This window comes from Danio aesculapii, chromosome 19 (assembly GCF_903798145.1).
Source record: "Danio aesculapii chromosome 19, fDanAes4.1, whole genome shotgun sequence".
In the NCBI taxonomy this organism is placed as follows: domain Eukaryota; kingdom Metazoa; phylum Chordata; class Actinopteri; order Cypriniformes; family Danionidae; genus Danio; species Danio aesculapii.
Genome location: NC_079453.1, coordinates 9540661 through 9554435, shown reverse-complemented (window position 1 = coordinate 9554435; position 13775 = coordinate 9540661). Strand labels below are relative to the sequence as shown.

Here is a 13775-nt window from a genome sequence, read left to right as displayed (position 1 = left end):
TACTGCTGTACAACCTTGTCCACCATTTTAGCTGAATTGGTCAAATGACTAAAAAAAGTTTGATCGTTTTTGGAAATGAAAATAAAATTATGCTTTTTAAACTATTTATTTTTATTGCCTAAAAAGAGCGTTTCGGTGTGGATGAATGCGTTTTTAAACATTACATTTTTGTTGCTTAAAAACTGCGTTTCGGTGTGAATGGATGGTAAAAATGGAGGGAAGTTCAGCATTTTTAAACATATCAAAATGGCAAGCATCCAAAACTACTGCTGTACAATGTTGTCCAACAATTTAGCTGAATTAGTCAAATGACAAAAAAAGTGGCATCATTTTTGGAGATGAAAAGTAAATTATGAAATTTTTACAGTTTTACAATTGATACATGTTTGATGCCCAAAAAAACCCTTTTGGTGTGGATGGTAAAAATGGAGGGAAATTCTGTGTTTTTAAATGTAAAAAATAGAGAGCATCCAAAACCACTGCTATATAATGTTGTCCACTTGTTGACTAAAAAAAGCGTCATTATTTTCGGAAGCGGAAAAAAATTAATTTTTAAACAATACCTTTTTGTTGTTTAAAAACGCTGTTTCGGTGTGGATGACAGGTTAAAATGCAAAGAAATTCTGTGTTTTTAAAAGTAATCATCTCAAAATTGGAGCACTCAAAACCACTGCTGTACAATATTGTCCATCTTTTAGCTGAATTGGTCAAATGTACAGAAAGAAAATGATGCTTTTTTAAACATTACACTTTTGTTGCTTAAAAACTGCGTTTCGGTGTGGATGGATGGTAAAAATGGAGGGAAATTCAGCATTTTTAAACATATCTAAATGGCAAGCATCCAAAACTACTGCTGTACAATGCTGTCCACCAATTTAGCTGAATTGGTCAAATGACTAAAAAAGTGGCATCATTTTTGGAGATAAAAAGTAAATTATAATTTTTTTTCATTTTTATAATTGATACATGTTTGTTGCCCAAAAACACCCTTTTGGTGTGGATGGTAAAAATGGAGGGAAATTCAGCATTTTTAAACATCAAAATGGCAAGCATCCAAAACTACTGCTGTACATTGTTGTCCACCATTTTAGCTGAATTGGTCAAATTGACAAAAAGCGGCTTCGTTTTCGAAAGCCTCCATTTTCACAGAACATCCTGCAACTTGAAATTTAACCTTATAAACTTTCCTGAGAGTGCATTTTTGTTGCCTAAAAACTTTGTTTCAGTGTGGACGGAAGGCCAAAACTGTGTGTTTTTAAATAAAAACTGTTACTGTGGACCCAGCCTAAAACGTCTGTCAGACCTCTTTTATTTTCACAAACTGCTAAATTAGACACATTAAAGATAATATCCAAAGTAGCATAATAGGGGCTTTATCAGTCTGTGGTTTACTACATATACACCTTGCTCCTGCAGACAGCCAAGCATTATCGTTTCTGTGCAGCTGAGAGGAAGTGATTACATCTAACCGAGTCATCGACTTGTTTGTGCAGGAGGAGAAAGCGGAGAAGGGACGATCCACTGGGATGTGAGCACAGACAGCAGAAGGAGATACTGAATAATAGTGAGGTCATTTGCTCAGACTGCTGATTCACTCATCTGCCAACTACAGCAGATGCCAGAGAAGGGTGGAGGCCTGCTGGAAAGCGTTGGTGTAAAAACATGGCAAAGCCTTGAATGGAAGTCAATTATGGGAGCAGGTGTTGCTGGCTTTATCAGGTTAGAATCAGTGTGTTTTATAGTACAAGTGCCAGACATGTTAATAACACACTGCAAGCAAGGTAAATTATCTGCTGAGCAGGATTAAGAAGAGTTTGACACATTACAACAGAGTGGACATGTTCAGTTTGAACATTCACATTTAGAAAAGGATATAATATAATATAATATAATATAATATAATATAATATAAAAATATGTATACTATTAGGTAAAATACGATTACTTTGGTTTATTTCACAAGACTGCATTAAATTGATCCAAAAATCACAGGAAAGACATGTTACAAAATCTATTTCAAATAACCGTTCGCTTAAACATCACATACATGACATAATGCTGGAAAAGTACAGTTTTTACAAAAAAATACTATATTTAATATTAAATTATTATTAAATTACATTTATTGTCTGCGCCAATAGCCTAGTGGTTAGTGTGTCGACACATAGCACAAAGGTGCTCACGGTGACCCAAGTTCGATTCCCGGCTCAAGGTCCTTTGCTGACCCTTTCCCTATCTCTGCTCCACACACTTTAATGTCTGTAAAATCTCCACTATCCTATCCACATAAAGGTGAAAATCCCTAAGAAATAATTATAAAAAATATACCCTAAGAAATAATTATAAAATATATATATATTTATTATTATTGAGCAGCATATTATGATGATTTCTGAGCGGAGCTGACTTGAGTAATGATGCTGAAAATTCATGCTGGAATGAATTCAGTAATATTACCATTTTGCTGCATTTTTAAGCAAATAAAAGCAATAATAAGATAAGAATTATAATATAAGATAATAAGAAGTATCCGAGTACTGGGCTGCTACTGGATGGGCATCTGCTGCGTAAAACATATGCCAGAATAGTTTGACCCCTGACAAATAAGGGACTAAGCCGACGGAAAATGAATCAATGAATGAAGAGAATTCATTTGAGCTTATGAACATGTTTACAGACAGGAAAAAAGCTTGACATTGTAAACATATAAATGACATTTAATTTGTTTTTGCTACTATATAAAAAAATTAATAAATTAGTTACTAAACTTAATAAAGTTGAAGTCAGAATTATTAGCCCTCCTTAGATTTTTATTTTATTATTTTCATATTTCCCAAATGCTGTTTAACAGAGAAAGGAAATTTTCACAGTATGTCTGATGATATTTTTTCTTCTAGAGAAAGTCTTATTTGTTTTATTTCGGCTAGAATAAAAGCCGTTTTTAATTTTTTTCAACTCATTTTAAGATAAATATTATTAGCCCCTTTGAGCTATATTTTTCTATAGTCTACAGAACAAACCATCGTTATACAATAACTTGCCTAATTACCCTAACCTGTCTAGTTAACCTAATTAACCTATTTAAGCCTTTAAATGTCACTATAAGCTGTATAGAAGTGTCTTGAAAAATATCTAGTAAAATATTATTTACTGTCATCATGGCAAAGATAAAATAAATCAGTTATTAGAAATTAGTTATTAAAACTATTATGTTTAGAAATGTTTTGGTAAAATCTTCTCTCCATTAAACAAATTGGGGAAAAAAATTAACAGGGGGGCTAATAATTCAGGGGGGCTGATAATTCTGACTTCAACCGTAAATGTGACAAGTTACCTCCAACATTTATCGCATATAAATGCATTAAATTGCACAAAATGATATCCAAAAATACTTAAGCGATTAGCTGCTGTTATAGGAAAATATTTATGCTGATTAAAAACAATTTTCATTTATTTTGATAACTACTACAATCAATTACTAAAATGAAGCATGCAATTTAAAATTGCGTTAATCTGACGTCATGACCACTGATCTCTTTTGAAGTTTTGTAGTGTGCAGTTCTTTCCTTTCATCATGAATCACAACTCCTGCACCTGCCTTGATTTTCTCTGGCATTCATCATCCTTTATTCATTCATCATCGCTTTTCTTTGGTATTTCCGTGTTTACTCGTATGAAAAGCATCGAGTGCGCGTGTGCATACAAAAGAAGTTTAGAAGTTCCGCTTAAAAATAATCAACCCTGTGATGGTTTATCCTCTCAGGCAGAGCTGAGAGAACATGCGGAACATCAGAGAAAGAACAACAGCCGCAGGGAGAATCTGCAAACTGACACGCAGTAATTTAGATAGAGAACACTCAAACTCTTGACAGAAAAGCACGCAAGCTGACAAATCAACAGAAAAGGTGCATTCTGGGGGGGACCAGAGCTGGTTTTAAAGTAGCTCTGCCACTCCCCAACTAACAAGACTTAATGTTCTGTTTCAGAGCTCAGCTCACACACGCCCTCTCATTAATAACCTCATCCATCAAACAACACTTCACACTGGCCTTCATCGCTGATTCTGAATCTGCTTAATAGTTTGTGCAGCCTAATGGTTTATGGTGCCATTAGATCGCAGTTTCCCTCAAGGCAATTCTTCAGCCCAAACGCAAACATTCAAATCAAATGCCTTAAACAAAATCCTTTTCTGAAGAAAAAAGCAGTGTGTGTCACATACCAGGCTCTCATTTGCATAAAAATGCAGTTTCAGGTGTTTGAGCAGTAATCTATGCAATGCCAAATTGACCTGTCAATCAACTTTCACAGGCAACTATAGGGTGTGAACATACGCTGGGAGTAGGACTGAATAATATATCGTTTCACCATCAATATTGCAATTTGAGCGTTTAATACTCAAACCGCAGGTTCTGCAAAATCAAACCGGAATTGTAATTAACCAGAAGCCACATTTGAAAACGCTCCTGATTTATCATTGCAACGTTTTAACCATAAAGTTACCAAAACATTATTGTTTATGTGTGTTTTTAGGGCCGGTGAGTGTGTGAGCAGTTTTAAAAGTCAGTTTAAGTATTCAGGCAGAGGAAACTACATTTCTGGCTTTAAGAAATATTAATTGTATTTATGTATACACAGTTGAAGTCAAAATCCTGTAATTATTTTCCTTTTTGTAATTATTTCCTTTTCCTGTAATTATTTTTATTTTCCCACTCATTGATTTGTGTCATCTGTAGTGGACATTGCGTTTTCATGAATTTTATTTGAATTTTTTGAGCTACTCTATCAAGTCCTGTTGTACTAATCAGAGGACATCCTGGGCTTCCTAGTGATCTGTTCATTTGATTGGCTGGCATGCTAGGAACCACTTGTTAAGCTGCGTTCACACTGGGCTTTTCCTCCCATAGACTTCCATTCATACGCACGCGGATGCGTCAGACCGGAAATGCAAGGTCATGCGTCAAGCATGTCGCTGCGGTACAAAGTTCAAGCATGGTGAACGCTGACCTGCGAAATCTTGCCACTTGACTGCGTGAGACCAATCGAGGATCAAAACAGGACCTCTCTGGACAGAAATTTAAAACATGGAGCAATCGCTCGCTTTTTAAAATATCTAATCATCATGTTTAATCCCGCCCCTTTTCGCAGCGCCGCACGACAGAATTTCGCACACACAAAGCCCAATGTGGCAGCTTTACACTGCATCCAAAATGGCCGACAAACAAAAAAGCTAATTTTTTGGGAAGGAGAGAGGTATGTAAAATTTAGCTTTTTAAAAGTTTTTTTTACTATTATTATAACATATATTTGTTTATTAAAGTGTCGGGAACAATACATTTAGCTTTTAAACCTGTTAACTTGTTTGTGTTTCAAAATATCCTTTTTAAATGTCCACTATAGTGGGCACCAGGACCACCTTAATATAATTAATGACTGCATGTTGGATTCTTTATAAAATAGTTGAGGGTAACTCTGATTCTGAGTCTGACAATCAGACAAATAGAGAATTAGAGAGTTTTAAATTGCTTTCATGTTAAATTTGTTTTGGATTAACATCACTTCTTTTTTTTTTTTTTTTAGAGAGTTCGGCTCTCTTTCAGACTATTTTCAGGAATTTCAATACAAAAGGAAAAAATGGCTTTTGTTTTGTTTTTATTACATTAATATTGGATTAATATCGCTTTACAGCCATATCCTGTACAGTTTTTGTCTGAGTGGCGGTCGTTTCGAACTAAAATGGTCCTGTGGTCCACTACAGTGGACATGCTGTAAAATTAAAAATAAAAACAAAATGTAAAAACTCTAAATTGTAGATTTTTTTAACCCAAAGGATGTAAGAAATCACAGTAAAAAAAAAAAGAAAAACATTTTCTTCGGGTCTCATGGGGATATTTCACAAATTATGTTTAAAAGAGGCAGTACGGTGGCGCAGTGGGTAGCACAATCGTCCTCCGGTTTCCCCCGCAATTCCAAAAACATGTGTTATAGGTTAATTGGGTAAGCTAAATTGTCAGAAGAAAATCTGATAAACCAAAAAAAAAAAAAACTGGCAGTATGACAAATCAAGCTTGTTTTTACTGTATGCACAAGAACTATAAACAACTCATATGAACACAAGTTTGAACATGCATTAAAAGATATTGAACTGAGAATGTAATGCATGCCTGTTTAAATTTGCTATGGTCACAGCAAAGAACTCTGTGATGGGACTTTTTGTTTTGCTCTTTGCATGTCTTATGTGTTGTATCAGGCTCTGATCCTGAGGAATTTGCTAGAAGCGCACTGTACTTGCTGTTCATTTTTGTACAAGCATGTCTGTGTGCGAGAGTTAACAGGTAATAGACCAGAAACAGATGGATGGCACTAAAAACAGAGGCTTCCAGTAGGTCTGAAAGCATTCAGCAAATCAGGAAAAATAAACTAGGAATTTAAACCTGTGAACATTTTTTTTAGTATTTCAATGTTAAAACCTTAACCCATTTTTTAATTCCCTTAAATTCAATATAAGCATATGAAATATAATCTGTCAAAGTAGGTTCTTATCCTACAATGTAATAAATGCTGAGCTCCACACAAATCATTCATATTGTCCCAACACAAATCCATTAATGCAACTAAATTAGATTGAACATTAAATTATTAGGTTTCCCTAAAAAACCTCCAGAATTGTGTTGTTTCAGCTCATTTTAAATAAGTAGTTTGAACAAGCAGTGAAAATCTTTTTTGAGTGTACCAATGTTTTATTAATATCTTTACATTTAGTAATTTAGCAGACGCTTTTGTCCAAAGAAACTTACAACTGAGGAGGCATTCAGCGATTCAAGAGGCAATACACACAAGAAGTGATATTTATACAAAGGAACTGTTAGTGCTCAGAGAATTAAGTGCTAGAGGGTTTTTTAGAGGGAGAAGAGTGTTTCTATGGGTGGTTTGTCAAGCCCACTCACCCATGTGAACCTCACTTCATAAATGCCCATTGTTTTTTTGTTTTTTTAGAGATTAGGCAGGGTATACCATAGTTTGGAAAAGTCAAGGTTTTAAATTCGTCAAAATTTTCTGCTATACCGCTTCTAAGGTATTCTATTCTAATCATTTAACTGGACATGTTTACTGTTCCAGAATATTAAAAATGTTTCTCAAAATAAAATATATTGTGTACAAAGGAGGAAAATGTTTTGTTTTTTAACCAGACATTTAAAAAGAATATACTTTAGTACAGTAATCACACTACTGCAAAACCGTGATCCTTTTTTCCAAGGTTATCATACCGCCAGAATCTTATGTCTCATTTCTCACTGAATCTAATGTCTCATTTCCTTACTATTTATAAGCCATTTTAATTGTCAAACTAATCTATAGGAGTACTGTGAAATTACTCCATTTAAGTTGAAGTAATGAGGCATTTAATTAACTCATTACCTTCAACACTGAGTTCAAGACTCTTTTCAAATGAGTAGAATTAACTTTCAGTCAATTTTGAGCTAACTACCTTCAACTAATTTTGAGTTGACTGTTGGGTATTACAGTGTATATAAGGTCAAATTAAATAAAGCTATAAAATTTAAACCGGATTTCATTTGTCAAACACTAACAGTACAAACACACAGTACACCCTTCAGGTGCAAAACTGAAATTTACAGAAGGTGCTTGGTTAAAAAAAACACAGAAAATGATCTCTGGTTTATAAAGCCTTCTGTAATAATATGAAAATATAACGAGCCCATTAACATTTATACCGTATCATCTGCTTTCTGCTTGCATGCAATGTTAAGCTGTTTTATGCAAATCGTGTTCCATCTTTGTTCAGTCAGAATGCGGACGTATTAATGTGTGCTCTTCAAAGTCACGTTGCACAACTTTATTACTTGTAATGAAAAACTTGTTTGACTGACACTGATCCAAAAACAACAAAGCAATCAATTAAATGAAAATGAAAATAAATGTTCTTGCAGGTTTCTGTCAGTGCATGCAATGCCGCTGACAAGCGTGACCTAAAGTTTTGTGTTGCAAATTCCGTTTTATGATTTACATATTTCCAAAGAATCAAATATTGAACATGCCTGTATGGAGAAATCATCCATTATCTAGGCTATGCTGCATTTATATAGTCAGTAAATGACAGCATGAGGGTGAGCAAATGATAGGGTTTTTCTGAGCATTCTGAAACATTCTGTGAAATACCACAATCTGCAGTTCACTTGCAAGCAAAAAATGATTCATTCACTGTAAGACTAGCTGAAAAAATTCTGGACTTCTGCCCTAGACATAAACCTGCAAAACTTTCACATATGTGATAGATTAAAGTAGAGAGACAGATTCTCCATGCGTGTTAACTTATGTTGACACGACTGAAAGATTTCACACATGCATTCCTCATTATGAAAGGCTACCTGGTGTCCAAATCCACACAACAACCTCATATCTTCTTCACATCAGTAAAAACAGTCTAATCTTGCCTAATGGGCACTGTTCATGCCAAGACAGGAGCTAACAAATCTCAGCGAGTCAGCAAACACGTGAACTTAAATAATACTCATCAGAAAGAGTCAAATTTTAAGCCATCTTATTCTTTTCTTTCAGTGTTCTTAATTTACTTGATATTTACTTGATATAAATGCTGATATGGAGCCTGTGAAATTTGCTAGAAGCAAAACTGCTATTTAAATGTTGATTGTTTGAATATAGGCTACATATTTGCAGTGATAACATTTTGTGCAAACATTAAGATAATTTCATAAATCAGAAACTTAGAAGTATACTCTGGAGTGAGCAACAGCACGATCAAGGTCAGCTGATGTTCATAAATACAAATTAAACTAATGTGGGAGCATGATCATTTCACACACTGAGAAAACAATTGAAAGTACATGATATCATGTCATATACAGTCCTGTGCAAAAGCCTTAGGCCACTAGTATTTTCAACAACAACAAAAAAGTTTAAAAGTTGGTTATTTCTATATTTTTCTGTAGCATGTCAGTATGAAAAGCTTTAAAGATGCTTCGAAAAATCTACCTGCAACCTACCTTGATTTAGTTAATACAAGTTAATTGATAAATAAAATGTATTTATGTAACTTACAATTGAGGAGGCATTCAGCGAGTCAACAAGAGGGGATAATTATACTCTTGTGCTCAGAGAATTAAGTGCAAGAGTGTTTCTACGGGTGATCTGTCAAGCCCACTCACCCGTGCTAAGCACACTTTATAAATGCATAACTTTTTTTTTAGAGATATGGAGTAATTGTAAGAAAAGTCTTATTTCTTTATTGATTATAAGTCATTTTAATTGTAAAATTACAACTAAATATTCATGTATTTATGAAATATGTGATAACTAAAATGATGTTATTAGTTGTTTATCTTCATCAAAAGTAACAAACTTTACATTTTTGCAATAAAAAAAAATCTAATTTGAATTTTAACTTTTTATTTGATAAAATCCTTCAAAATATATACTTCAAAAGACACTTTAAGCATCACAACATTTTTTATAATGAGGAAACATACGCATATTTCTGAAGAATCGCATGACACTGTAGACTGGAGACTAAAATTCTTTTCTTATTTCTGTTTTTAAGTGTATTTTGGTCAAATAAATGTAGATTGGTGAGCAAAAGAGATCTCTAAAAAACAATAAATAAATCTATCTAGGTCCAAACTTTTCAATGATACTGTAGGGCACGTATACGTTATCAAGTACAAAATGAAGTAAAATATTTAAGATGTTTTAAAAGTCTAAATATAAAAACAAATGAGTGACATCAGGGATAAACAAGCCATTTTGAAACTCAGGATGGTTTCCCATTTAAATTTTTATAATACTCAAATTAATTTATCACTAAAGTCTAATTTTTGAAAGCATCGACATTTTACAGCATTTGGTCAAACTTTATTTTGACGATCTGTTTGTTGAATTTAAGTTTCATTGCACATGCCAACTAATTCTTGTTAGATTATAAGTAGACTGTTAGGTTGGGGTTAGTGTAAATTGACAATGACATGCACTTGCAAAGTATCTTATACTTAAAAGTCTGTTGAAGGAGCAGTATCAGCAAATATTAAACAGACAGTCTACTAATACTCAAATGGACCATCGAAATAAAGTGTTACCCAGCATTTTTACACAAGTACCTAAAACTTTCAACAGTAGTGTAGCTTTGCAGGTAGGTTTTTTTGAAGCATCTACGAGATGTTTCCAAATGGATTGTCTTCTGAATTGAGTTTGTCTCTGTTCTATTTCTTCATGTCATTCCAGACAGAGTGGATGATGATCAGATCAGATCTCTGTGTGGAGCACTGACTAGGCATGGGCCAGTATAAGATTCTGATGGTATGATAACCTTGGATAAAAATATCACATTTTCACGGTATTGTGCTCACTGCTCTAAAATATATTCTTTTTAAATGTTTGGGTCAAAAACAAAAACCCTTTGAAAACAATATATTTAATTTTTTGAAAAATGTATGATATTTTGGAGCAGTAAACACGTCAGGCTATAAAATTCAAATGACTCATTGGCTTCTGCTGTCTTCATTAGTTTCAACAACACTGATTTCTTTACAATTTAAAATTGCACCTTTGGATATTTTTTCTGCTGGAGATACTGTTTTAAAAAACTTAAAAAGAAATGTAAATAAAAAATCTTACACATACCTTTAGAACGGTATTACAGAACATTTTGGCGGTTTTAAAACCTTGACTTTTCCAAACCGTGGTATACCTTGAAAACGGTTATCATCCCATGCCTAGCACTGACTGTTGAAAGACTCACAATTAATGATAACAATAATCTCACAATTAATGATAAAAATAATGTTTGGAAATGTAAATTGATATTTCAAACTGGCATACTACAGAAAAATATAGAAATAACCAACTTTAAACCTTATTAAAATAATTAAAGAACTAGTTAATATACCCAAGACTTTTGCACAGTATTGTATATAAGTTACTGTATATATAACAACTATTATCACATTCACACCACATAAAGTTAGTAGTAGGTCCACTGTCTTAAAATCACAGGCAAATAACAAATATAGCCTTATATATAGACCAAACTCAAAGGTAAACACGTGCTATTATGAACATAATTACATTGGAACTGTATGATTTTGCCCTCTAACTAACAGACAGCACTTATTGGTTAGACAGTAACGCGAAGAATCTACAAACGGTTCAGTGTTAAATTTAAACATTCAAGAACTTTTTTCCCAGAACAAATATGATACAAATAACACTACTAAGTTTAAGATATGACCAAATACATATTTACAACCGCGTTTACTGTACTCTGGAAAGAAACATATCGGAATTTCCCTGTTAAATGACAAAGTAATGCGCATAGCCTAATGTAATACAACTCTCCGGTTTACCATAACTACTGTTGAACATTATCTACTCAGTAATATGAAGAAAAGCCTTACCTTGCTGAGGACACATGCAGGCGGTTTGCTCTGCTCTGTCTGGATGTGCTGTCCCGTTCTGTTGACTCATCTAATGAGCAGAGGAAGGCTGTTTTACATGTTTTGAGTCTCGTCTCCACCAGGGTCCAGCCCTGATCCTCATATAGCAGACTCTCTGCAGCAGCGCCCCCTACCGCCCGCACTAACCTTAACCGTGGGTTTAAAAGCGCGGCAACAGTGTTGGCTCCTTTTGGCACGTTGCTAACTATTTGCGTGACCAGTTTTACTATAAACATCACCACGGTTAAACTATAGTTAGTGCATCAGAACCAAGATTTAACTGTAATAAACATACCTGAAAAGAATAAAACGTTTATACACACTATATTCATTATCAAAACTTTTCATCTTTAATTAATTTTAAAAAAGGCCTATTTAACTTTTAACTACACCCATCCTGGAAGTCATGATACATGAAGCTTACATGACGTGCTTCTTGTGTTTTGTCCAAGTGGGTGTGAATACCACGAATGTGCTTGAATTTAAAGTATAGTTTTACTGCTTTATTAGGATATTTTGTAAATGTAATAATCTGCACATTAAAATTTTAATTTATTAGTCTTTAATGGTAATTTATTTGTGGTGTTTCTAAATGCATTGTAAAATGCAGTTGAAAACATGGGCGAAGCAGTGGCGCAGTGGGTTGTGCTGTCGCCTCACAGCAAGAATGAATGAGTTGAAAACCTTTTACAGACTCCACTTACTCATCTCAGTAATAATAAAATTTGATATACATTACATGATAGGAAAATTCTATGTGACATAAGGAGTCGGGTGAAAATGGAGGTGATTGCCCAAACGCAGTTTACTAATAGCTTTAGCTGCCTTTACACTGCACATGACAAATTACAGACCGGAAGTCATTCAGTTCTAATGGAGAGTATAGTCCGCGAGCTGCTTGGCATTCCGATCATCTCCATATGTGGAAAATTCAGATCCGATTTGAACTCCTGCAACTAGACCATATGCGACTGGCAGACCGGATTTGATATATTCCAGTGTTGTTCAGGCAGGTCCGTGTGCGCGAGATGAGAAATGGTAGTTTTTTGGTTATTTTTTTGAATCAGAAAAAAGTCTATATTAAAAAAAACATTTCTATTCATGAATGAGGAATAAAAATATTATTTTTTTTAATGTTGCTTCCACATTCCCTCCAAAATATTTCTATTTCCAATCTATGAGTTTCTATTATTCATTCATTCAATCATGGTGAGCACACAGAGAACAGAGGTTCTTGTTTTTGTTTTTGTTATTTCGGACACTGCAAGAACAGCTTCTCTCTCATGGTTCGCGACAAAACTGAAAATTCTGTGCGACAGCCACAAGGGGGCGTATTGCAGATTAACAGTATTGCAAATGTCATGTGCAGTGGAAAGGCAGCTTTAGTCAGGCAGGCAATGGTCAAACAGGAGCAAACAGATACATGAGGGTAATCCAAAATCGTAGTCATGGTCACAGGCGAAAGATCAGTGCAGTAGACAAACAGCATAAACGATAATAAAACGGATAAAAAACCACAGAAGAACAAGGCAAGGAAAACTCGTAGAAATATTACAAGAAAAAAAGACTCAGCAATGTGTGTGTTTGAAAGGTGAATATATAATCCAGATAATCAGTCCATGATGAGTTACCAGCTTTGTGTGGGTGTGTATAATCGGGGTGATCCAGAACTTGTGTGTGTGTGTGTGTGTAAGTGTGTGTGTGTGTGAGGTGCCTGATGGGAATTGTAGTTCATATAGTGGCAGAATTCTAGTCATAATGGGTGATAATGCATGTTTTCCAGCGATCTGCAAAGCCTAGATCGCTGGTGATCGTTTTTGGCGATTTCATTCATCATCCTTCCTCTTCTTCTTAGTGACAAGCAGTCTAAACAGTCCAACACTTCCAAATGGTTTGCTGCATTTATAAAGTGCCCATGTCTTGATTTGAATTCTGATTGAATTGTTTAGTATGACGCAATTTACTTTCTATGTGCAATTTGACTAAACAGGAATCACAGGGTTGATTTTTCTACTGAGCCAGTCTCAATGGACTAGAAAAAATAAATAAGTGGCTGCTAGTTGAAGGAAAATAGTGGAGTAGAAGTACCGATACCGCACTAAAAATCTACTCAAGGGAAAGTAAAACCACACATTTTTAAAACTATTTAGTGATTTACAATTCCTGAGAAAAACTACTCAATTACAGTAGTTTGAGTATTTGTAATTTGATACTTTACACCTCTGATGGGATCTAATTAATTAATTAAATTGCACTTAACACGCAAAACAAGCCTTTCACATGGCAACACAATCTAGAGACCATCTATAT

The 13775-nt window shown here is 34.3% G+C and overlaps 1 protein-coding gene across 1 annotated transcript in view; it reads right to left on the bottom strand.

The window, feature by feature from the left end:
• tuft1b (tuftelin 1b) overlaps window positions 1-11517 on the bottom strand; it is a 37032-nt gene extending 25515 nt beyond the window's left edge. Inside the window, exon 1 of the mRNA XM_056479268.1 lies at window positions 11427-11517. The gene's annotated coding sequence lies outside the window, so the exon portion shown is untranslated. The remainder of the gene's footprint in view (window positions 1-11426) is intronic.
• Window positions 11518-13775: the final 2258 nt, after the last annotated feature.